This window comes from Lutjanus erythropterus, chromosome 9 (genome assembly GCF_056507025.1).
Source record: "Lutjanus erythropterus isolate fLutEry1 chromosome 9, fLutEry1.hap2, whole genome shotgun sequence".
Lineage (NCBI taxonomy): Eukaryota > Metazoa > Chordata > Actinopteri > Lutjaniformes > Lutjanidae > Lutjanus > Lutjanus erythropterus.
The window spans coordinates 491,885-519,559 of record NC_139325.1 but is presented as its reverse complement, the minus strand read 5'-3'; positions in this window follow the sequence as shown (position 1 = coordinate 519,559).

Below are 27,675 nucleotides of genomic sequence, written 5' to 3'. Positions count from 1 at the left end.
CAGATAGTAACAGTTTGCTATTTGAAGAGAAATTATTTTGACAGTTCAAGGGCAACTGTGGCATTTTAGGCTGGATGGTAGCTAACGTTAGCTAATTTAACCATAACACTAACCCTGCTTAGTAGTTCTCATTATAAATTGTGCTGAGGCTCAACGCTACGTTCCTCTTTTCACACATTATTTCTCCCTGTTTGTCAGTGAATCTCAAAGTCAAAGTCTCAAAGTTGAGGCGCAGGGAGGGTAAGTGTCCGTGATACCCAGTTAACACCCAGAAATTATGGACAAGGGCATGCCTGATATTAGTGTATGTGGATCCGAAGTAAAGAAAGTGAGGGGACGGAGGTACCGGTGTTACAATTCTCAATTCGAGTAAGGGAGTAATAATGTTGATTTAATGACTCACTGGATGAAAATGCCTTTTGCAAGAGACTCGGGCTGGTATCAAAACATCCTTGTTTCCTTCTCTTGCTGTCATGCTACCACTGCTTGCGCTGGTGCCGCACCTGCTTTTAATTTCTGATTAGTTTATTGCATGATTGGCTTAAAAAAGTTAAAAGTTAAAGTACTTATCTCATCTTATATAAATTATGCGCAATGCTGCACAAATATTTTAATTCCTTTGTGAAGGCATAAAAAACAATAACATAACATTTTTAACTTTTATTTCATTTATTATTGTGCAGGAACAAATTGAAAATGAAGTAATAAAATCAGTTCAAATTAAACAGCCCTGACTCACTTAACTCTGCTTTACAGTTAATTCCTTTTCTGTATCACATAAAAGACAAGCTCACATGACAAAACAGAACCAACAAACAATACATTCAAATTACTATACTATACTATACTTTTCTGTATCAATTCAAAAATTTCATGACGTGATCACAAAGTAACGATGGGTTTGTCCTTTGCCAGAACTCGTTACATTCGTGCCAAATGTGTCAGTGGGACTAAAGCATCAAGTTATTTCTCTGTGGTTTTTGAATGTTTTTTTTTTTTTGTTTAATCCCAGAGGAATTACTCACCCTATATTATGTTTTTGCCACACAATGTTTTGTGTCACCATGTTTTTGACTATAACACTCACTGTGCATACTTATGTTCCAGGAATTTGCTGCTGCGTGTAAAATGCAGAGTGGCAGGTGTGTTATCACCATTAAGGTAAGCTGCTTCCATGTATGACTATAAAAATATTGGTTCTTTCTTTGTCAGAACTGACAGTGTATACTCAGGCCTGGAATGAAGTCATTTTTAGGAGAAGTCACTTTGGCCTATGATGAATTCAAATTTATTGGGGCTTTCTGGCCACATTGTAGGGCACAAAAGTGCACAAACAGTAGGTGATAATTAGACTATTATTAGAATGAGAAGATAAAACAGGCTTAGCTGATAATAAGACAGATGAGCTACTGTAAACCATTAATCAAACCAATAAATAAATGCAGTATATCAGACAACCTAAAAGCTCATTTAATATCTCGTTATTATAAAATATAATTTCTTTTAATTGTGTTCTGTACTTTCAGCAGTGAGTGACAGGTAAACATACACAAAGGACAACCATTTATTGCATACTGCAGTTAGAACCTGACTATAATTACCTGGCAAATAACCTGATCAGCTACAAAGTAATTGATACACAAAATATTAAACCATTAACCAACCAGTATCTAACAGTCAATGTCAAACAACTGTATGCTTAGAATTGTATAGATTGCGATGTCCATGGCCAATTCCATTCTATTTAAAGTCGACCTTTGCAAATTCTGCTTTTCTGTCTTTGTAAGACCTGCAATTGACAGTATATAGAAACATTTTTGTAACTGTTCTTTAATGGAAAATTAAATTGTACATTCACACATACATTCATAATAAAACACTGGCTATGAAATAACTTTTACATTTTCTCCAAAAGTGCTCTGGGTCACTCTTAGCCTTAGTCTTATTAAGTTAATGTACCAGAGGAAGCACAATCTCTTGTGAAGTCATGGGTAGGCAGATGTAAACAAAACAGAGGCTGACTTGGTGCAACAGTTTGCTGTAGTACTGCTTAGCAGTGAGGAAAAAACAAAAGAAGAGACCTAAACGAGTCTGGATGATGTTTGGGGAGACATGAGGGGTATACTACGAAGCAAGCTCAACACAGTCAGGCTTTCTTTGCATGATCTGGATCGACAAAGCCTAAAACCGCAATCAGAGATAACGGGTATCACGATGGTGGTTATGAACTTACTTTGTTAATCCAGGCTTTCGTCTTCAGACTCTGTGCGCGCTCACATAAAAGGGGCGTTTCTTGCATCATTTGACTCTTCTTCCGCATGCAATGAAGCGATCTCAAGCCACTTAAGTCAAAATGATCAAGTTGTTATAATTATGAGCTGTGGAAAATATACAAAATACATTACGGCAAAAGCAACATTGTTGCTGCAAATAAAGCAGGAGAAGAAGTATGCTGTCAGAAAATTACTGATCGACTAAATGTGGTCTTAATGCTGCTGTTTATTCTAACATGAAAACTGCACATTAAACGATAAAACTCCATACAGCAGATTTAAACATGATGAAGTCTGTCTGACACTGTCCTATGATGACAGAGAAGTGGAGATCACTTAAGTTTTTGACCAAACCAACGTAAAATGAGTGTAACTGATTAAAGATTGTCCGTGATAAATGATGATGAATTTTCTAATCAGTGATCTGAGCTGCAATATCACCAAGACAAAACAGATAATAGTAAAAAGTATTCAAAGTGTCTGTAGTTGTTTCATCATTATTTTAGTATGTGGATTATATACCATGACAATTTAAAGTGTTAATATGATCTGGAGCAAACGGGAAAAATGACTCTGCATCACCAAATGGAGGTTACCATCATGACAGCGCGATGCATACCGTTTGTGCTGCTTCGTTCGGTGATATTACGAACATACAGCTCAACAACTTTTCATTTTTATTGTCTTTCCTCAGTTTAAAAGCTATATCGCTCATAAACAACCTTGTTAGGACAATTATAAGTGAAAGAACTGCGCTTTTTACAGATGATTTAATCTGAATCTCTGAACATAACCTGCTCCCGACCAGGTAATGAGTTTAGCATAAGTTACCATGGTGATCTAGCCAGGTTAAAAGAGAGCCACTTTCGTGACACTGAAAATCCTGGCTTTAGACTCAACATAGCTCGCTAACCCATTCATCTCGCTTCGTAGTACACCCCTCTGGTCAGCACAGATTGTTTACTCTTAAGTCAGAACAGGAAATGAGTTTTTAACTGCCACTGTGTGAAGTAATATGCTGCCAGCTACACAGCAAAATCTATATACTCAGATTAACACTGTTGGAATTTATTTCAACACTTTTGAAATGTCTATATGGGTCCACACCACAGATAGTTAATTTGATTGTTTTTGGAGAGTTGGTACCTTAACACTACTTTAGTGTAATTATTGACTATTTTGAGTTAAAATTCAACACTTCTTAATACTAACAATTGTTAGTTTTTCTAACTCTCGTATGCAGTGTTGATATTAATTCTCTCAAGGGTTACCACTAACACTGTAAGATGTTGGTTAATATAGCTTTTCTTAATTACTAAAAATGAACTTGAAAAGAACAATTTTCTGTTTTTATTAGGGAGGTCATTCACAGTCCAGGTTTGCAAGACATTCAGTACATGAAGACAGTACATAAATCACATTTACATAAGTACATAATAGTAAAGACATAACTCAAATAATGGCATTAAACTTAGTCATAATAAGCTTGTCTTCTACTATTTTTCTCCCTTACATTTTAGTGTCAGCAACTATAAACATTTGAACAAACAATGTCATACACATTGATTTATCTATGAAAGTCTGCTCCTCATAGTTCATTGAAAATTGCAATTTCCTTTAAAGTAGGTCAGGTCTCTGTGAATTAATGTATCCAATCCATTTTGACCACAATGTCCTAAATTTTTGTCTTTGCATTTTTATAGAAAAGGTTAGTCTCTCCATTGTGTAGATTTCCTGAATAATTTTTAACCAGTCCTCTAATGTTGGAGCATCTGGTTGTAACCACTTCCTCGTCACAGCTTTTTTGCCTCCAATAAGTAATATTCTCATTAAATATTTGTCTGTTTTAGTTTGAAGATTCAGTGTTACAGTGCCCATATACATTGTCAAAGCATCAAATGGAATAGTGATCTGAATTACTGTTTCCAAACATTTATGAATTTCCCTCCAATAGAATGTAATTTTGGGGCAATCCCAAAATAAATGATAATGGTTACCTACATCTGTTCCACATAGCCCCCAACAATTCATTCCAACACCTTGATATCTCTTCTGGGCAGGAGTAATGAAAATCTCATGATATTTTTCCATCCAAATTCCCTCCAACAGTGTGATGATGTAGTTATCCACTGTGATTTGCATATATCCCCCCACTCATCTTCAGATATGACCATTCCTCCCTCTCTTTCTCATTGATTTTTTACATGTTGGGTGGTTGTCTTTGAGGAGTCCTGAAAGCTTTTATATAGAGCTGCACAATATATCGTTTGAGCATCGTCATCGCAATGTACGTGTGCGCAATAGTCACATTGCAGGTCCTACGATGTAGGAGGCAAATGAACTAAACGTGTTCTCATCTAATTTCAAGGGTACCTGACACACACTGCGTGCAGCAATCCACCAATCACAATCGTTCTTAATCAGTTTGCCAAAGCAGACCACACCCCTGTATATAGAGTGAGTCACAAGATCAGTGCAGGTTAATTGTCCACAAGATGGTGGCAGTGCAGCATAACATAAAGTGCTATTCAAGTCATCTGGTGAAAATATATATCGCAGGGTTAAAAAAAAAAAATTGCAATGTCAGTTTGTTCCAATATTGTGCAGCCCTACTTTTATATAATCTGGATATTATTTTGCATCCATTTCCTGATTTTTAAGTTGACACAAAAATATTCAATATATCATTGTCTACTTTCTCCAAGCCCTCAGCTATAATTTAATTCACCCTGTGTCTCACTTGTAGATATCTGAAAAAATCTTGATCCTCCAATCCATAATCTTTTTTAAGTGTCTCAGAGCTTTTCAGTGTTTTGTTATGGATACAGCAGCAATATGCTGTTAGCCCTTTACCCATCCATATTTTAAATCTGGTATCCGTCTTGTTTGGGATGAAGTCAGTATCATATGGACACCATCTTAATTTCTCCACACCCTTCAGGTTTTACTTTTTAACTACCCTCTGCCAGGTGTTAAGAGCCACTTGTATCCAAGGATTGTTTTTATCTGTAAAGGTGTCCATCAATCTACTGTCTACAATCATAGCTTGTATTGATGATCCAATAGATTTCCCAACTTCTTTAGCTCAGAAACTTTACTACAAGGGATCTCGGAGGAGCTCCTTCTTGCGGTGCTGGTCCAAGTGCGCTGTGCGCCCTTTTGATCTGGAGATCCATATCAGGTGGCAGAGATAAGTTATGTTTCAGCAGCTCTTCAACAAAGCTTATCATTGATGGAGACTCGTTCTCAGACCCCTCCACTACGGAGTAGATCCTAACGTTGTTTCGTCTCGACGTTCCCTCTTGGTCTGTTTGTTTTGCTTCCAGGCGAGTTTTGGAGTTTTATTATTTCCATAGACTGTAGCCTCTCCTCTGTGTTTAGAATTCGCTCCTCTGCCTCATCGAGTCTCAGCTTGGTTTTGCTTATCTCCTCTTTGATTTCTCCCAGTTGTTGCTTGTTTTCTTGTCTGAAACTTTTTATCTCAGCGAGTATGGTATTCAGACTGACCATATCGGTGTCCGTGCCTTCTTTTCCATTAGCCTTAGCTGGCAAGCTGCAGCTAGCTGGGGAGGACTCTCGGCTTAAGTTATCGTGTGAATCGACATTCTGTGCATATTTCTTGATTTTGACTTTGTTCTGCCTGTCTTTCGTCATGATTTCGCCCTTATCCGTAGTTTAAGGTCAACTGAAGCAAGATTAATAGTTTTACAGGGCTATTTAATCCAAATTGTCAGGGGTGAATTTCTTTTATGCTGCCATCTTTGCGGCTGCGCAGTGGGAAGTCAAAAAGAACAATTTTCAACACTTTTTACACTTTTCAAATTTTAACAGTATTGAACAGTATATGCTTTCGTACTTATTTAGAGTCTCAAATGAGTGAGCTGGTTAAAAGCACAACATGTTCACTATTTTTCTCCTATATACACTATACAGCCCACAGCTAAAAGCACTATGTAAAAAGATAGTCCATCCAAAAATGAAAATTTAGTCATTATCTACTCAAACTTATGTCAATTGAGGGTCGGGCATATTTTGTTAGTCTGCAAAACACTGCTGGAGTTTGACAGGAATCTCCCAAACAATGTAAATGAATGGTGACCAGTTTTTGAATGCTAAAAAACAACTGGGGAGAGAAGAAACATAAAATCCCTCCATACTGGTGTAATCCAAGTCCCCTTGCACACCGTTCCATTGTTTGGAGGATTCTGCAATGCTCTTTTCCTGTGAAAGTCCAGTAGTGTTTTGTGGACTAAAAAACTAAACCTGATCTTCAGTTGGCATGAGGGCGAGTAGATGACAACTAAATTTTCATTTTTGGGTCAACTATTCCTTTAAACCCCTCCTTTCCTGTGATTTGCTGTTGAAAAGTCCTATGTGCTGTGATTGCCTGTTGTGAAATACACCAATGGTTTGACTGGCTGTTGTAAAACCCTCCTGTGTTATGACCGGCCATTTTAAAATCCCTCTGTGTTGTGATTGGCTCATGTAAAGCTCCCCTATTTTGTAATTGGCTGATATAAACTCACCTGTGCCCTCCTGTGTTATGACCGGCCATTTTAAAATCCCTCTGTGTTGTGATTGGCTCATGTAAAGCTCCCCTATTTTGTAATTGGCTGATATAAACTCACCTGTGCTTGATTTTGTTTTGGAAAATCTCTGTGTTGAGATTGGCTTTTGTAAACTCAATCAGCTGTTGTAAAATACCCCTGTACCGTGATTGGTTGTGGTTAAAAAAAAGCAAACACTTGTGTTCTAAAACCCTCCTGTGTTGTGATTGGCTATTGTAAAATGAACACCTGTGCCATCATTGGCTCTTGTAACATCCCCCTGTGCTGTGATTGGTTGTTTAAAAAAATCCCCATGTTGTAATTGGCTGTTGTAAATGACCCATTTGCTGTAATTGGCTGTTGTAAAACCCCCATCAGTTGTGACTGGTGGATAAATCACCCTGTGTTATGATTGGCTATTGGAAAAACAACTTTTCTTTTATTTGCTATTGTAAAATCCACCTGTTCTGTGACTAGCTGTCATAAAACTCCCCTTGTGTTGTGATAGGCTTATGTAAAACCTCCCTGTCTCATGATTGATGGCTGTAAAGCCCCATGTGATGTAATTGGGTATTACAAAAGGCAACAGTGCTTTGATTTTCTGTAGTCAAATCAGTGTGTTGATGCTGGCTGTTGTAAAACTCTCTTGTGCTGTCAAATGCTGATTTAAAACTCCTCCGTGTTGGAGTTGGCTTTTGTAAAATCCTTCTGTGTTGAAACTAGGGGTGGGCGATATGGCAAAAATATCATATCACGATTTTTTTATTAGAAAATCACGATTTCGATTTTATCACGATCTTACATGTATTTATATTATGTATTATGCTATGTATTTAGATTTACATTTACTGTTTTTACTTTACTTTCTACTTTTTTTTCAAGCACAAAGGTAAAAGTAAAGTTAGTAATGTCTGCAAAAACCACAAACAGAAGATGTTACTAACTCTCTTAACTGAAACAGTCACCAGAATGTTTTGTTAACATGTTAAAATCACAACATTTTTCTTCTGGAGCAGGACAGACGCTCCCAGACCCCCAGAGGACAGGGGACTGGTTAACCTTTTTCTCCTCTTATGAGTTTGCAGGTCTGTATTTAGTAATCAAAAAATACCAACAAGAATACCATTAAAGTACAACAACAGCAATAAAAATGTTGATTTTTCAAAAAAGGAAACAATAACATGCAAGGTTTTTAAATTGTAATTAAGTAAAAACACTAATACCCCAATGTAAAAATACCTAAATAAAGAATCTGAGTATTTTTTTCATCACAGCAGGTCAGTGATCAGTGTTTCAGTGACTCTCTGTGGATCGGTGAATAGTTTTATTTATGGCGGCCCGCCACATTAAAAACATCGACACCATGACATGATTTTCTATTTTTGGAGCTGCGCACCTTTTTCGCTCGTGTCTAGAAGGTAACTCTTTGTTTGCGCAACTCTCGCGAGATTTGTGTCCGTTATTTCTACTAAAATAATCAAACTCGCGCGATCTTTCGCAGGTCTAGGGTTCCCTTCTAGACACGACCCTCTGTCTCTGTCAAACTAATGACAGCAGACTGTAAACAGCACGGTGTTAAACTCTGCAGTGTTTCACACAAAGACTTTATTTGTGTGGACACCCAGGTTTGGTTTGTCACCAACTTTGACTTTTTTTTGTTTTTTAATCAGTCCGAGAGGACGACGGTATTGATTAGTGATCAGTCTGCCCTCCTCTCCTCCCTCACCTGTTCACTCCGCTGTGAGAAGGTCTGAAAGTTTCTCACAGAGAAACACAGACTCTCCTGTTTTACGTATAGACAATTGTTTAATTTTATAAGAGCATCTGGTTGGTGTTGATGTCATTAACCATCACGTTAGTTTCGACTGTTGTAATAAACTCCGTCATTAACACGCACACGCAGCTTCTCTGCAGTTGGTCTGTGCTTTTCCTGATCAGCTAAACCAGCGCCAGAAAGACTAGAAAAGTTGCGCCAGTTAAAATAGAAGCGTCTCGTCAAAATTTAAAATCTCTTAATAGTTTATTGGTTATAGGTCCGGGTCCGTATAGGACGGCGTGTGGGTCCACCTGTTAGGGACCCCTGAACGATCCATACGATCTCCTCACTTTGGCAGATCGTCTACACGTTCTAATCCTTCACGATCTAATTTCGTCATATCGCACACCCCTAGTTGAAACTGGCTCCTGTTCTCTTATTTACTCTTGTAGAGAAAACCCAGTTTTTGGATTGACTGTCAAAAATCACCTATAATGTGATTGGCTGTTGTATAAACCCCCTGTGCCATGGATGGTTGATGAAAAATCCCTCTGTGTTGTGATTGGTTATTGTAAAAAAAAAAAAAAGAAGAAGAAAAAGAAAAAAAACTGTGTTCTTTTATTTGTTCGTGTGCTGTGATTGGCTGTCATCATTGGCTGATGTAAAACCCACCTGTCTCGTGGTTGGCAGCTGTAAAGGGTCTGACTGTTGCAACAAGGGTTAGGGTTAGCAAAATAAAACAAAAACAACCCTTGTGCTCATAGAAAATTCCCTGTGTTTTGCTATGCTGTTGTAAAATCCCCCTCTTCTTTTATCTGAGGGGTGTACTACGAAGCGAGATTAATGGGTTAACAAGCTATGTTGAGTCTAAAGCCAGGATTTTCAGTGTCATGAAGGTGGCACTCTTTTAACCTGGCTAGATAACCATGGTAACTTATGCTAAACTCATAACCTGGTCGGGAGCAGGTTATGTTCAGAGTTTCAGATTAAATTGTCTGTAAAACGCTAATCTTTAACTAATTATTGTCCTAACAAGGTTGTTTATGAGTGATATAGCTTTTAAACTGAGGAAAGACATTAAAAATGAAAAGTTGCTGAGCTGTATGTTTGTAATATCACTGAACGAATCCATATAATGGTGATGCAGAGTCATTTTTCCCGTTTGCTCCAGATCATATTAACACTTTAAATTGACATGGTATATAATCCACATAGTAAAATAATGATGAAGCAACTACAGACACTTTGAATACTTTTTACTGTTATCTGTTTTGTCTCCGTGATATTGCAGCTCAGATCACTGATTAGAAAATTCATCATCATTTATCACAGACAGTCTTAAATCAATTACACTCATTTACGTTGGTTTGGTCAAAAACTTAAGTGATTTCCATGTCTCTGTCATCAAAGGACAGTGTCAGACAGACTTCATCATGTTTAAATCCGCTGTATGGAGTTTTATCATTTAATGTGCAGTTTTCATGTTAGAATAAACCGCAGCATTAAGACCGCATTTAGTCGATCAGTAATTTTCTGACAGCATACTTCTTCTCCTGCTTTATTTGCAGCAACAATGTTGCTTTTTGCTGTAATGTATTTTGTATATTTTCCACAGCTCATAATTATAACAACTTGATGATTTTGACTTAAGTGGCTTGCGATTGTTTCATTTAATGTGGAAAAAGAGTCAAATGATGCAAGAAACGCCCTTTTTATGTGAGCGCGCACAAAGCTTTAAAATGAGAACCTGGATTAACAAAGCAAGTTGATAACCATCATCGTAATACCCATTATCTCTGATTGAAGTTTTAGGCTTTGTCGATCCAGATCATGCAAAGAAAGCCTGGCTGTGTTGAGCTTGCTTCATAGTATACCCCTCTGATCTTGTAAAATCCCTGTGCTACGATTGGCAGTTGTTAAAAAAACAACAACACGTGTTCTAATTGGCTGTTAAAAAAAAAACAAAAAACAAAACCTGTGCTGTCGACTATTGGTCGGCTCAGCTCAAAATGATGTTAGATTGGTTTACAAATATGCAAGAAACTTTTATGGATTGGTCTCTAGCATGTTATCCCAGGAGACTTAAATCCCTGCCTTTTATCAACAATTTAGACCAAATAACTTCCCTTGATCATAACACAATCATTTACAACACAGTATTGATGTGGAAGGATGTGAGAAAACACCTAGATAACCTGTCTGTCGTTTATGTTGGATCTCCCCTAACGTTTAACCCTGATCTTCCTGTACAGATCAGGAGTTTTGGTCTGAAGGAGTGGCCTATTTGATTTTGCAGGCCTGATGATCTTTGGCTTTGAAGTTGTTTGAGCAAATTAGAACAGATTTTAATATCCCTCACAGAGATTCTTTTAAGTATCTCCAAATTTGTGATTTTACAGAATCTCTTTTAAGGAAGAATGGGATTTGCTTGAAACTGTCAGTTAAGAGATATATTGATCTCAGCCAGGTCTACATTTTATCACAGGATTTATTGTACACCTGCCTGCCTCCAGAAAATGTTCACCAACAGCTCAAACCTCTGTTTTAAATGTAAAACACACAAAGGTACGTTTGCTTCATGTGTCCCGGTCATGCCATTGTATGCACGTATTTTGGAAAGAGCTTCACTCTGTAATTCAGGAGGTTACTGGCAGACAGTTCTTATTGACTCCTTTGTTCTCCTTGCTGCACCATACTTCAGACAATTTCTTTAATAATGATGTCAAATCTGTGTTAACGGCTCTTTTATATTTGGCTAAAAAGCGCAACTTGTTGGGATGGTCTATCCCACAGGTCCCCACAGTTGACATGTGGTTATCACAGATATCAGCTGTGCTTCCTCTGGAGAAACTGACTTATGATCTCAATAACAAGTCATCCAAGGAGCGACGCCTGTAGCTCAGCTGGTAGAGCGCACGCCCCATGTACTGTTGTTATCAGTCCTCCACAGTGGCTGCTGGTTCAACTCCCACCTGTGGCCCATTTGCTGCGTGTCATCCCCTGTCTCTCGATCCCCCTTTTCTGTCATATCTTCGGCTGCCACTGTCAAATAAAGGCAAAAAAGCCAGAGAAAATTATCCTGGAGGAAAAAAACAAAGCAAATCGGGCAGGTTCTGTCACCTTTGGGAACCCTTACACCTTTTCCTCCAGAAACTCTGACTGATGACATCTGTTGATGTCAATATCACATTGTTGGACAATGTCCTTTTTTATTTGCTTATTGGATTTTTTTTGAATGGATAATATATTATGTTTGTGTTGTTTATGTTGGTTGATCTTGGTTGTTTATACCAGTGATTTTCAACCACTGTGCCGCGGCACACTAGTGTGCTGTGAGAGATTGTCAGGTGTGCCATGGGAAATTATCCGGGGGGTGCGCAATGCCTGCTAGTGACTACATTGCATGGCAGAGCATGGCAGAGTAATCAAATACTCTTCCAGGTCAATAGGTGGCAGTAGGGAGCACAATAATGACCTTAATAGAATTAGTGATGCGTGCGAGAGGTGGCCATGACAGCAGCGATGGATAAATATTTGACAAGGAAAAATGCAGACTCCGAACTGGGCCCTAGACAAAATTCCAACCCAGATGAAGAGCCTAGTACGAGTGGTGGTCAAAAGAAAGCAAAAACGGTGAGCTCGAGGCAATACAGCGAAAGTTATCTTTCATTTGGATTTACTTTCACCGGTGATCTGACTGCGCCCACCCCATTATGCTTGGTGTGTGGGGAAAAGCTATCCAACAGTGCCATGATCCCAAGCAAGCTTAAACGCCATCTGCAAACGAAACACCCATCACTTCAAAACAAGAGCACAGACTATTTTGTTCGCCTGCGTGAACACACTGAGAAACGGCTAACTTTAATGAGAAAAACCACAAAGGTGTCTGAGAGAGCTCTCAAAGCTAGCTTCTTAGTAGCTGAACTCGTAGCCAAATCAAACAAAGCCACACACTGTGGCAGAGACATTAATACTACCTGCCTGTAAAGCCATTGTGAACAAGATGCTTGGCCCTGCTGCAGTTAAAGAAGTAGCCAAAATCCCTCTCTCAGATAACACAATTGCCAGATGTATTGATGACATGTCTGCAGACATCGAAAGTGTTGTCTTGGAAAAGATACGCATCAGTGGGAAATTTTCATTGCAACTTGATGAGTCTACGGACATTAGTGGACATGCTCAACTCTTGGCCAATGTGCGTTTTGTGGATGGAGACGCCATCGGAGAAAACTTCCTATTTTGCAAGGCATTGCCAGAAAAAACAGCAGGAGAGGAAATTTGTCGGGTCACATCAGAATATCTTGAACAAGGAGGACTTAAGTGGGAAAACTGTACGAGTGTCTGCACTGATAGAGCAGCAGCCATGGTCGGGCGCACCAAAGGCTTCATTAGCAGAGTGAAAGAGAGACACCCAGATGTAATCATTACACACTGTTTTTTGCACCGTGAGGCGTTGGTCGCTAAGACTTTGTGTTGGATGATGTTGTGCGCATGGTAAACTTTGTAAAGACAAGACCTCTGAAAAGCCGCATAATTGCATCTTTATGTGAGGAAATGGGAGCGGAGCATAACGCCTTATTGCTCAATGCGGAGGTCCGATGGTTGTCACGCGGCAAAGTGCTGGCCCGTGTATATGAGCTGCGCAAGGAACTAAAAGTGTTTTTGACTGATGAGAGGTCCGATGACGCAAGGCTGCTTGCAAGTGATGAGTGGTGTGCAAGGCTGGCATACATGGCAGATATATTTCAGCATCTGAATGAACTGAACACACGACTGCAAGGCCGAAATGAAAACCTGCTCACAAGCACAGATAAAATAAACGGATTCCCTTCAAAGGTGCACCTCTGGCAACAACATCTGGAAAGTGCCAACCTTGAAATGTTCCCACTCACCCAGAAATAGCAAGGACATGTCAACACTGCTGCGTTGTGTGAGATTATAGGTAAACATTTGAAAACTCTTGAGGAGAGGTTGTCATTTTATTTCCCCTCAACCCTCATTGAAAGCTTTGACTGGGTTAGGGACCCATATAGCTCAGCAGCAGTTTTTGGAAATGACATGACTTTGCAGGAGCAGGAGGAACTAACTGAACTGAGACAAGACCGTGGTTTAAAACTAAGCTTTGCTGATCTACCTTTGGACAGTTTTTGGTTGACTGCTGCCAAAGAGTTCCCCATTCTGGCAAACAGAGCTATTTCAACATTGCTCCCATTTTCCACAACATATTTATGTGAACTGAGCTTTTCAAGCATGACTGCTATTAAAACTAAAAACGGAGAGAGACTGAGAGCTGTTGAGGAAGAGCTTTGTGTGTGCCTTTCTTCAGTTCCTGCCAGGATATCAGCTTTGTGTTCATCTAAACAGGCCCAGGTTTCACACTGAGTGAGTATAAACAAATTAAGAGACTAAATTGTCATTATATATATACTGTATTAGGCTACAATGTGTCGTTTGTAACATTTTTGGTTGGTGGTGTGCCGCGGGATTTTTTAAACGTAAAAAAGTGCCGTGGCTCAAAAAAGGTTGAAAAACACTGGTTTATACATGTATATGTTTTAGTTATAAAGTCTCATAAAAAGAAAAGAAAAAATAGGGTGGAAATTAGACATATTTTAAAAATATGACACTATTATCATTATTCCAATATGCTTTATTTGTCTGTTTTGCAGGATTATGATTGAATAAAATATTGAAATTTTATAAGACAAGTTTTTATCTGTAATTTTTGGTAAGTAAATCGTTATATAATTGAATAATAAAAAAAAATGTCAGATTAATCAGTACATTAATTAAAAGATTAATCATTTAAATAATAATCATTAGGTGCAGCCCCTTGAAGGGAATGCATTTACTGCTACACTGCACTTTTATATTAAGATAAAAACATGACATAGTAGAGCTTCACTACTTAGAGTGTTGACCACATGCTTGGAATAATAATGTTGTCTTTACAGTTTTTGTAAATGTTCTGTGCATCAGCCAAGTCACATTATCTGTCAGTCAGTGGCCATAAGTAATAGACTCTAGGGACACATAATTACAGATTCACTGTTTACAGTAAACTGTATCCGTATCTGTTATCCCTAAAAATAACACAAATTGTTTTGGCATGTAGTTTTGACATTTTTGAAGACCGCTCCCACTCCTTTTGGAGCTCAATATTTATTGTCTTTATTGTCTTTTGGCCTCAATGTATATTGATTTCTATATTCTGATATATATACAATTTCAAGTGGTCACACATGCTTACTCAGACCAACAAACAGCGTGTTTATGTCTTTACTTTCAGAAGTTGGTGGTGCACTTTTTGTTGCAACAGATATTATGTTTATTGCTCTCTTCATGTTTGTGTTAAATACACTTGAGGTGCACCTGTAATTGCAGGGCCTCACCACAACATCTCACTGAAAGCCATGTATCTCTCCTCTGAATATTATTCTCAAACATTCTAAAAAATGAAAAACAAGGGACAGAAACTTTTATCTTGGTGAGGAGGTGTGGTTGACCCTGTTGCTAGGTATGATTTATTCTTTTAAAAGGTGTGGTTGGTTGATCCAAAAAATAGGACAGATAGAACTTAGTCTCTATTAGGGCTGGACAGTTAATCAAAATTTTGTCACAATTGCAATATGTTCTGCTGCAATCGCAGGATGCACAACATTTTTGAAAGGCAAAGTGAAGGTCAAAACAGAACAAACAAAAGATACAGTAACGCACAAATTACTACATACTTTGTTGTATCAATTCAAAGATTTCATGAGATGATCACAAAGTAACGATGGGTTTGTCCTTTGCCACAACTCGTTGCATTCATGCCAAATTTGCCAGTGAGGCTAAACTTTGAATGTTTCTTTTTTTTTTCATCCCAGAGGAATTATACATTTGCTTGTCCTATATTCTGTTTTTGCCACGCAATGTTTTATGTCACCATGTTTTTGACTTTAACACTTTGTGTGCATACTTATGTTCCAGGAGTTTGCTGCTGCGTGTAAAATACAGAGTGGCAAGTGCGTTATCACCATTAAGGTAAGCTGCTTCCATGTGATGTAGCTTAAGTATGACTATAAAAGTATTGGTTCGTTCTTTGTCAGAACAGGCTATTGGCAACCTATACTCAGGCCTGGAATGAGGTCATTTTTAGGAGAAGTCACTTTGGCCTATGATGAATTCAAATTTATCGGGGCTTTCTGGCCAAATTGTAGGGCACAAAAGTGCACAAACAGTAGGTGATAATTACACTGTATGATGATGAAACAGTTTTAGCTGATAATTAGCTAGATGACCTACTGTAAATAACCAACACAAACACACATTATTAGACTGTAAACCATTATTCAAACCAATAAATAAATGCAGTCAATCAGACAATTTAAAGGCTAATTTTATGTTTCACTATTATAAAATTATCAGTTTTTTTTTATTGTGTTGTGTACTTTCAGTAGTGAGTGACAGGTAAACACACACAAAGGGCAACCATTTATTGCATACTGCAGTTAGAAACTGACAATAATTAGCTGATAGTTAACCTGATCAGCCACAAAGTAATTGATACACAAATTATTAAACCATTAACCAACCAACATGATTAGACCAACTGTATGATTAGAATTGTGTTGATTGCAATGTCCATGGCCAATTCCACTCTATTTAAAGTCTGACCTTTGCAACATCTCACTGAAAGCCATGTATCTCTCCTCTGAATATCTGGAGTGGTACTCACAAACATTCTAAAAAATGAAAAAAAAAAAAAAAAAAAAGAAGCAGGGACAGAAACTTTTATCTTGGTGAGGAGGTGTGGTTGCTGGGTATGACGCTGTTGCTGGGTATGACTTATTCTTTTAAAAGGTGTGATTGGTTGATCCAAAAAATAGGACAGATAATTTAGTCTCTATTGGGGCTGAACAATTAATCAAAATTTTGTCACAATTGCAATATGTTCTGCTGCAATTTTCAAATCACAGGATGCGCAACATTTTTGAAAGGCAAAGTGAAGGTCAAAATACCATTTTAAATTAAATATTGTGGCGCTGCAGAGGTGTACTGGCCGACACATCATTCTCTAGTTTAGTGCAGATCCCTGAAAATAACACACCATAATCATTTTAATGTGTTTTTCAACTGAGAATAATGATGTAAAAAATATCCTTTCCTCCAATATTGCAAATCCTATTGCAATAGCAAAATCAGTCAAAATAATTGCAACTAGATATTTCTTAAAATTTGTTCAGCCCTAGCCCCTATTAAGAAATGGTGTAATGAAAACGGGTAGAAGTCAACGCTGAAGCGTCGATTCTGATGTCTCCGCCTGCAACAGTTTCATACTGACTTTTTGTGTTCCCTACACCTGATTGAAACCATTGATTCATTATAAATCCTATTTGCAAGTGTCTCAGGAGTTTGAGAATTATGGCTCTATTGATACAGTATACAGTTAATGAGAAAAGATTGCAAGGAAAGAGCTATTACCTTTATTACCTAATAGTATCCAACATAGTTATTCAAAAATATATCAAGGTCAAATATAAAAAAGCTTTAAAATTGACCAAGTCATTGGCATAAGTGTGTTTTCAGAGACAGGTCTGTCAGGTGGCCATTTTGCGGCCATCTCAAAAGCGTTGGTCTCCAATATTTAATCAGTTCATGTACCTGTTATAGAGTGTTAGCACACAAGATTTGGTGCAAATCTGTCCACCCGTTCAAAAGTTATCGCACAAACAAAAAGTCAGCCATCTTGAAAGTCGGTCATCTTGAAAGCGTTGGCCTCCAAAATTTAATCAGTTCATGTACCTATTATAAAGTCTTAGCACACAAGATTTGGTGCAAATCTGTCCACCTGTTCAACAGTTATCACGCAAACAAAAATCTGTGACAGAAGGATGGACGCACGGACTCACGTACGGCTGGACAACCGGAGAACAGTATACCTATTTACTTGTAGTAAAGTTCAAAGTCCCTCAATAATCCACAGTCACACATTAACTCATTCATCTCATTCATGTAAACCAGGGGTGCCCAATACGTCGATCGCGATCGACTGGTCGATCGCAAAGGTAGTGTGGGTAGATCTCTAGAAAATTAGATGTTAGCCTATCATCCATCCCCAGTATGGCATTTGCCACTTGACTGACGTACAGGGCAGCCAGTGTGAGACATAGCCGCAGGAACATATTCTCAGCAGGGGGGGCTGAGAAAAAAAAAGCTCTGCGCTGCACTCGCAACTCCCTGCATTCATAATTATGATTAAAAAATACCCGCACAGTAATTAAGACTGCAAAAATCTGTCTGTATAACTGTCCATGGTGCCGATCACCTTGTCAACCATAAACAATTTGTCACGGCTGCTGTCCATGTCACTGTGGTGCTGAACTCTGTGTGTAAAGGCACCGTGTGCTGCGCGGCGGCAGCATTAGAAAAGAAAAGTGTCTGACCGGCGTCACACAACTCCAAATGTGGCTTTCCTCTCCGGGTTGGCGCTGATGAAGCTCCTCATTAGGCTGCCAATGTCCAAAACATCTCCATGAACATGAAACAAACAACACGATCGCCATCCTCAATATAATGGAGCCATCTCCATTTGCTAAACCAGCTCGCACTGAATGACCGACAAAACGTTTCTTTACCAAATGACCTTCCCGGAAATGTGAAGCTAGTTGTTTGATGCGGTGCCTCTGAAATACTAGCATTTTGACCTTGGACGTTAGCTTGAGTTGCAGGTGCACAGCTGATGTCCTGGTCCGGGGGGTCACAATCTGGGGGTGCTGCTGCTGTCTTGATCATTTTCGGGGTGGGTGGACTGGGCTGTGAGTCTGCCTCCTCATTTTTAATGTAGGTAGATCATTTTGACTTGGTCATTTTAAAAGTAACTCGTAAGCCGAAAAAGTGTGGGCACCCCTGATGTAAACAGACAGCTGCATGAAGGACACAGGTGCAGGAAAAACAGAAAAACACAAAGTCTGAGAGTCCATGAGTTTACCACACACACAAAGTCTCTCTCTCTCTCTCTCTCTCTCTCTCTCTCTCTGTCTCTGTCTCTCTGTCTCTTCTGATGACGTGACCATCATGCAGAACTCATGTGTGACAATGACGGGCACAGAATGGGATATGTGACGCTGACCAGCCGGTCACCAGTCAGGGCAGGTCATGCTGAAAACCGGCTTGTTCCGGTCGATCGGTGCATCCCTAATATGTGCTGTACTTATTAAGGAATGCACAAGGGTTAAGATAATATCTTTTGAATAAATTGTAAGCCATACTGTAAAAGTAGCCTACAAAATTTAGCAGTAGCTATTAGAGATGCGCATTAAGACCCGGTTTTACTTTAGAACCAGTTCCAAAATTACGATTACTCCAGAATCATTAAGAATTGAGATTTCCAATTCCACTATTGATTCCCATGTGCAAATTTAATGCGTCTGAAGTCACAGACTCAAACTTTTCCCGACTTGGTTTTTGTTTTCTCTGCACCTGGGTCCTTGATACACATGTATGCATTACACGGAGTGCACGTGTGATTGTTATCGAGTGGCTTTGAACTTCAGCATTAAGCTCACATTGTATCTCTGTGGTTCACATCCACATGAAGCAGAGTGAATGCAAACATGCAATGAGCACCACTAACTCATATAGTTTTACCCCTACAAAGATGCACACATGTACACACACACACGCACACACACCACATAGCGGGTGAGGGAGGTACCCATCACCTGTTCAGGCCCAGATTCTTTAACTTGCTGATGAGTCTGAAGGGCCCTATGGTGTTACACCCTGAACTGTAGTCCACAAACAGCACTCTCACATATGTAATATGATAATTTTCTTTTTTTTTCAATAACAGGACAAGCTGTGGCATGTAGCAAGAACAAAGCACAGAAGAGGGGGCTATGCACCAGGGGCTATGCAGTAAGGACTTAAGTGTTGCATATGGGGCATGTGCACTACCAGGTACTACCAGTTGCTTACCAGGTAAGCAACTCGAGAGCCCCAAGATAAGGGATGGGCCTTGACACCCTGTTAACCCACTTAACAACCAGTTCCAAAAGTACAATTCCATCAATGGCTTTACACATATGCGTGTATTTTTGACCCAAACCTACTGCTACATAGCCTTTCTCTACAATGTTAAACACAAATTGAAGAATTGCCATTACTTCTTAAGCGAACATGAAGAAATGGTAAAATAAAGCAGTGACCTAAACGTATAAACAGCATCACAGGAGAGAAACTAAACGTTAATCCACAGTCATTCATTTAGAGGTTAGAAAGTACTGAGAGCCTAAGGTGATAGTTTACCCACAAATTAAATTTCTCTCGATATCTACTCATCCCTGTGCTGATGTGAGGATGGGTGAAGATCTCCAGTTCACAAAACACTGGAGCTTCAGTGGAAAACAGTGTTGCAGCCAATTGTAGTGAATGGTGACCAGTTTTAAAATGTAAAAAAAGATCAGAAAAAACACCACAAAATGTCTCCATACTCTTTGTGTGGTGTAACCCAAGTGTCCGTAAGCTGCGACCTTAAAATTTGACCCAAAAGGACGCCATATTTTTAGACAACTGTAACCTCTCAGACCGTTGTTGCTTGCACACGCCTGAAGTGGGACCACAAGCTCTTGCCCAAGCGGCGCAACACGAGATATACAAGGTCTTGCGATAATTTCACACCTGTGTTTACATACTACCTGGAAGCAACTCAGACAGAGCGAGATCTTCTCAGAAATAGTTACTTGTTATGTGTACAGTTGACTTTGCAAACTTTCAACCAAGAAGAAAATGTTCGAGGACTGATATAGAAGAGGAACATCAATTCTTTCCTGCAGCTACACCACTTGGGCGAGAGCTTGTGTACCTGCTTCAGGCGTGTGCACACAGATCCGGTCTGAGAGGCTACAGATGACATTTAGTCTAAAGACATGGTGTAAATGGCATGAGTGAAATTTCATTTTTGGGTGAACTATCACTTTAACACACACACTTCTTCAGGCCACTGTCTCTGCTCTCCTGCACAGACAGGAGCTCAGTCTGACAACACACGCTAGCTTGAGGGCAAAGATAGGGGGTCAGAGATGCTGAGGTCGAGATATATTCCAAGCACAGTGTCTTGGACAAGGGTGATGCAGTGTGGCATGGTGTGTTTTAGCCTTTAGTGATAATGGCCATAGAATGGTCAGAAAATTTCATAGAATGTAGTCTCCATCTAGACATGGTGTAATTACAAGTGAGTATTAAAGGACAACTTTGGAAATTTTAAACCTTGGCCTTGATGGAGACAGCTCGTTTTGAAATTGGTCCAGTATTGAGGGAGGCAGATGCAGCTGGCAGCTGCAAAATAAGTACAACAGTATACACTGGACAAATGCGTCCCGTTGCATTGAAAGTGCTTTTTTTCACCACTGACCCGCTCAGATCGCCAGTTTTATCTCTGTCAACAGCATGCGAAGCATCTGTCTTACTCTTCACTTGCTCTGTCAACAGCATGCGAAGCATCTGTCTTACTCTTCACTTGCTCTGGGCTGTGTGTGACAAAATCTCACGGGATCTTTGCTTGTTACTGGAAAAAAACAGAGGAGCCATGACTTGTAAAAGTCAGTTGGTTGTCCCATAGTACAGGTGAGAGTTTACTAGGCCGATTGAAGTGTCATGGCTAAATATTTACCTGATTTGGAGAATGTAGATGAGACCTTTGATTTCAGTGGCTGAGAGAGTATTTATTTGAGCCCGAGTATACGGATGAGGAGTTTGAGTTCCTACAAACAAAGAGCGGATGAGGATAGAGAGAGAGGGGCAACGGGCAGATGAGGGTGAAGCAGCTGCTGCATATCTGTGAATCTGTGAAGACTGGTTGTGCTCCTGTGAATGCTGTGACTCTATGCCCACAGAGGAAGAATATCTGTGTTGTAACGAGTGGGACCTGTTGCCCAGTATTTATGGTCTTGATGTGTCCAGGGATGATAGAGAAATTACCCAACGCTGTGTAACCACTGTGGTGGGAAAATTATTCACCAAACTGGTCACTGTTGTTCCTCTTAGTTATTTCTCATGTTCTGTCAGGCACTAAGTGGTTACTCGTCCTTGAACACACAGTTGTTCTCTCTTTGGAAGAACAACTTCTGATAACACAATCACATCCCGACTCTCCCAATAAGCACTTCAGGTCCATCCTGACCCAACCTCCTTCATCTCCTAACCCTGTAAGACAGATTTACATTCTTGACTCATTATCAGTTCCTTTTACACTTTGTGTGTGACTGTGTACTGATCCTTTGCAAAGCTCGATTAAAACACCACAAAGACAATCTTGGTCATGGGGTCTGTCTTAATTTTCAGATTTTCCACCACACCACCTTACAGGATTTCCGCCCTCTGACCAGCAGGGTAGTGCTGGATACCTTCTTTCATGTGGCCAAAATAAATTGGAGCAACCAAAACCACAGGGACCAAATGGTCAACTATCCATTGAGTAAGTATAAATAATATGTCTTCATGCATGTAATATCTGTACCTAGAATTGTTTGACAGATGCGTCTTTTCTGTTGCATGCATTAGTTTGCCCTCAGACATTTCTAAATCATCTTAACCCTTTCCTTTCGTCCAGCCAGTACAGACTTGCAGCCCATCATGTGGTGCTGGAGTGGGCTGTCAGAGGAGAACGTCTTGTTTGTGGTAACAGAAGAGTGCTGCCAAGCTGCATCATCACTGCTATCAGAAGCAAGTATCTGTCCCCCACTGGCACTTACAGCAGGTTCAAGGAGGCACATGTTCAGAACACATCTACCGATGAATGACTTTTCAATAATTGTACTCTTGACTGCACTGCTGAGCAGTCTACAAAGTGTTCCAGTCTTTAGAGACACTAGCAGAGCCTGCATAAATCTTGCACACTGTAAGTATTTACAGTACAAAATCATCCACTCCATATATACAGGGGTGGATAGTAAGAAAGTACATTTACTTGAGTACTGTACTTTACTTGAGTATTTGTTTTTCTGGAAACAAATTTTGTACTATTGTACCACATTTCTAAAAAGGTTGTCATTACTTTGAAGTCAGCTGTTGTTGTTCCTCACAGAAGGAAACCAAGTACAGTACCCACTCTTAACTGGGATTGATGCAAAAGTAGAAATGCGTCATCCAGGCACTCTGTAACAAGCCCAAGCAAGCACTCCCTCTTTCATTCCAACAAAACTCAGTAATGATGATGGCAGGAGAAAGACAAAATTAAATCTCAAGATGTTGTTATAATTAGAAAAAGAGAAATAATTTCAGGTAGGCTTTTAATCTTGGATTGTTTTTATTTGGGTGAAAAATACTTATAATACTAATACTTATCTACTCTACTAATAATTATACTGCCCCTGAAGCCAGAAAGAAATCTCAGTTATTTAACAGACTTGGAGAACTTCCTTGGCTTCAATCTGATTTTATGCTGTGATTTTAATAGTTACATCAGAAAAAATGACAATAGCTGTCCTTTTTGTTTTTGATTGCATTTCTATGCTGAAGTTTTTATAGGCTTTGTGTTTCATCATGGTCCTACAAGTAAGTCAGAGCACCATTGTGGTGGTTTCAGAGAGTTTCGAGGTTCAGTTTTGTCAACACGGGCCAGTACAAAGCTGGATTAGCCGGTAGCCGGGCTCGGCAGCGCTCGCCAGCCCTTTGGAAGTCCTCGGGAGTGCGACCAATCACAATGGAGTGGGCTCGGCGGGAGGCGTACATGGAGCAGGGCCGGGGGGGTGGAGTAAATTACACAGAACATTTTCACGGGGCGCAGAAAATACAAAGAAGAGATGCAGCGAGAGGCACAGCGTCCCAAAGATCTACAAAGCTTTCTGTGCGGGCGATCGTGTGTAGCTGCAAAAATCAAATACAAACGCCCAAAAATGAGTATAATAGGTCCCCTTTAAGGTATGCTCTGTGACAAAATTTCAAATGTATATATACTGATGGTTTGGGTTTTAGGAGGCATCAGCAACGTTTTTCCAAATTACAACCCATTTCAGTTTTTGTTCCACCTCAGCTATGTCTCTCTCCCAAGCCAAGTTTAATTTGTCATATATATAAGCCACTATTCATCTGGAGCACACTGTATCAAACTTAAAATAGGATGTTCTTGTAAGGCTGATTCCCACTGAACTTTATTGGCTTTACAAACTGACAAAGGATTGTGCTTGCCCCATTAATATCTTGTTGTAATACCTTTATCTTCCCAGGCTTTGTTAGTAAAAGGTTTCCCCCTAGACAAAAGGTGACCATTATTCCATAGTGGGGATGATTTACACCAAACACTTTTAACTTTGAGGGATTTTTCTGCCGCTTTAAACACTTGTAGCATATGAGTTAAAATCGGATGTATTCTCTTCTTGGGCTGGCAGTAGTGATCTTGGGAAAAGTGTGCACTGCAGACCCGATGGTCTGCAAGATGCAGGGCCCTATCTTACGCCAGCGCAAGTGCCATTTTTGCCATGTGGGTAAGATAGCAAACGCACTTGCGCTGGGTCTGTGCCGCTGTGGGCGGGAGGTCTAAGCATGAAGGCAAAACGAAGGCGTGGCCGGGCGCGTTTGCTATCTTGTGCTCAGCTCATTGGGGTAAAATGTGCTTGTGCCTTAGGGTCGTGTCTTGTGCTGATTGAAAGCAAGCGGGAGGCGCAATGGATTTAATATATTCAAGGCGTGTCCAAATCCACCTTTGCCATCTTGTGCCAGGGGCAGGAGTGATATTTTGCTCTGCCCCGCCCTTTGCGCCACCAGCGCAAAGCAGGATACACCTATCAGATGTGCCCAAGTGCCTTCATTAATTCACAGGCGAGTTTAGGCCGAACATGCAATAAACCAATCAGAAAGTCAGCTCTCATCACCTTTTAAGAGGCAGGTGCCCAGCAGCGCAAGCGGAGGCAGCATGACGGAGGATTTACCAGGAAGAAACAAAGAGAAAAGATTTTCAAAGCAAGAAGACAGATCTGGTTCGAGAAGAGAATGTGCAAGAGCACGCAATATATCACGCTGAAATAGTTTACAGTAACGCCTGCAAAAAACAATACAATAAATTAACTGCAAATGTCATGCAGATATGTAACTGGTAATGTTTTACACCGAAGCACCTTGAAATTGTGTTGTATTTTATAATTAATTATTAGCATCATCATCATTATTAATTTTACTGGCTGAGGAGCGGGGAGAGAGATGGTGCAGTAGAGAGGGGAGGCGAACAGATCCAGTCCAGCCGCGAAGCTTCCCGGTTCCGCTGGCCCACCTGAGCCAGGTGGAGGAGCAGATACGCGGCTGTCTGTGCTCCTCCTTCTTCTCCTCTCCCACCTAATCCTCATCTCCTCCTCTCATCCTCCCTCCTCTGTCCCGCTGCGAAACAAGTTGTTCTGTTCTGAAGTTTGGAGTGCGCAAAATTACGCACAGATCTATCCAACCAGCTCTGTTAGAAGCACACATAACTTTTTTCTCTGTTGAGCTGGAGTCCTGTGGTCAAATATAGTGTCTTGTATATTTTGTATAATATAGATCATAATTGTTCAATCATTGTTTTTCTGGATCATAACAAACATGCAGACACAAACACTACAGCTGTTCCAGTTGTCATGCTGACTCATCCAATAAAGACGATCAGACAGGTGTGATCGCGGCCGTGCTCCCTTCGCAGGTCTATTTAGATTTATTAGGCTTTAAAATTATAATTATTTTCCTCTTTAGAGTTTATCTTTAATGACACATGCGCACACGGCTGTTTAACATTGATGAAAAGTGTTCTGTGATTGTGGAGACGTGTGTGCGCCTCAGCCAAGCGCGAGACACGCGAACGCTTTTAATTTCAATATTTTCATTTTATTGCTGATGAAAAAAATATGTTCGAATAACACTTAACTAATCCACACTCACGTGGGAGGAAGAGAATGACCATAAATTACTGTGTTTTGTGATTGTAAAGACGTGTGTGTGTTTCGGCCAAGCCTGCTACAAGGTGCTATCTTGTGCTGAAAGACCACAGACTTTGCGCTTCGACCAGGTTTTGGCTGGTCTAAAGCGCAAGCGCGTTTTACTCCAATGAGCTGAGCACAAGATAGCAAACGCGCCCGGCCACGCCTTCGTTTTGCCTTCATGCTTAGACCTCCCGCCCACAGCGGCACAGACCCAGCGCAAGTGTGTTTGCTATCTTACCCACATGGCAAAAATGGTACTTGCGCTGGCGTAAGATAGCAAAATCACTTGCGCTGGCGGCGCAATGGCTCCACAATCACCAAACACCTTAATTTACATGAGTCTTTATTCTCCACAGGAGTGTCGATTAGTGAAGTGTCCTTTGAACATATCTACCGGCAATAAAGTGTAAATATTGAAGTTAATAGTGCAGGTATGTGTGTGTCTTGCCCTTGGCTGAGGTGCGTACACTCATCTCTACAATCACCAAACACCTTTCATTTATGTTTAAAAGTCGTGCACGCGCGTGTCTTATAAGTACAACAGTACTATTATTATAATTATAAAGCCCAATAAATCTCAGCAGACCTGCAAACGGGATCACAGCTGATTGTCTTTATCAGATGAGTCAGCATGACAGCTGGAGCAGCTGTAGTGTTTATGTCTGCCTGTTTGTTATGATCCAGAAAAACAATGTTTAAACAATTATGATCTATAACATATAAAATATACAGACACTATATTTGACCGCACAAGTCCGGCCCAACCTGAGAGAAAAAGTTATGTGTGCTTCTATCAGAGCTGGTTGGATATATCTGTGCGTAATTTTGCGCACTTCAAACTTAAGAAACTCTCTCTGATTATTTCGCAGCGGGTCAGAGGAGCGAGGATGGGAGGAGAGAGATGAGGATTAGGTGGGAGAGGAGAAGAAGGAGGAGCACGGACCGCCACATATCTGCTCCACCTGGCTCAGGAGGGCCAGCGTAAAACGGGAAGCTTCGTGGCTAGACTGGATCTGTTCGCCTCCCCCTCTCTACTGCACCATCTCTCTCCCCCGATCCTCAGCCAGCAGAGTTAATGATGATCATGATGAAAATAATTAATGATAAAATACAACATACTTTCAACGTGCTTCAGGTTAAAATATAAGCAGTTACATATCTACATGACATTTGCGGTTCATTTATTGTATTGTTTTTTGCAGGCGTTAATGTAAAATAAATTATTTACACGTGAAGCTGTTTTAGAGACGTCCTGCTATCTCCATATATTGCGTTTTCACTCCTCCAACCAGGAAATCTGTCTCCTCACTTTAAAAATCTTTTCTCTTTGTTTCTTCCTGGTAAATCCGCCGTCATGCTGCCTCCGCTTGCGCTGCTGGCGCACCTCCCTCTCAAAGGTGATGAGAGCTGACTTTCTGATTGGTTTATTGCATGTTCAGCCTAAACTCGCCTGTGAATTAATGAGGGCACTTGGGCACACTGATAGTTGTATTCCGCTTTGCGCTGCTGGCGCAAAGGGCGGGGCAGGGCAAAATATCACTCCCGCCCCTGGCAAAGGTGGATTTGGACACGCCTTGAATAAATTAAATCCCTTGCGCCTTGCGCTTTCCACTTGCGCTTTCGATCAGCGTAAGATAGGGCCCGCAGTGTCTGGACAGGAATGTTAGCATCAATTTGTAGCACAATTAGCCACAACTTCAGCATCTTTTTTTTTTTGTTTTTAATCGATATAGTGAAACTCTCAACTGCACTCAGGGACAACCAACTCCACTCTGACCGGCTCTCAGTCATGGTTCCTTTGTTTTCTTCTGGCAATCCCATGAGATTTTGTCACACACAGCCTGGAGCAAGTGAAGGTTAAGAGATGTGCTTTGCATGCTGTTAACAGAGTTTACACTGGTGATCTGAGCTGGTCTGTGGTGGAAAAAAGCACTTTCAATGCATGAACTTTTATGGGAGGCATTTGCCCCCATATATACTGTTGTAACTTGTTTAGCGACTGCTGGCTGCATCTGCTTCCCTCAATACTGGACCAATTTCAAAATGAGTTGTCCCCATCAATCATGCACACACATACACATGGGGAAATTGGACCCAGGTTGAAAAATACTGAAGTTATCCTTTAAGAACTGAATACTTTGTAAGCCTAATTGTACTTCCTGTGTCCATGAATG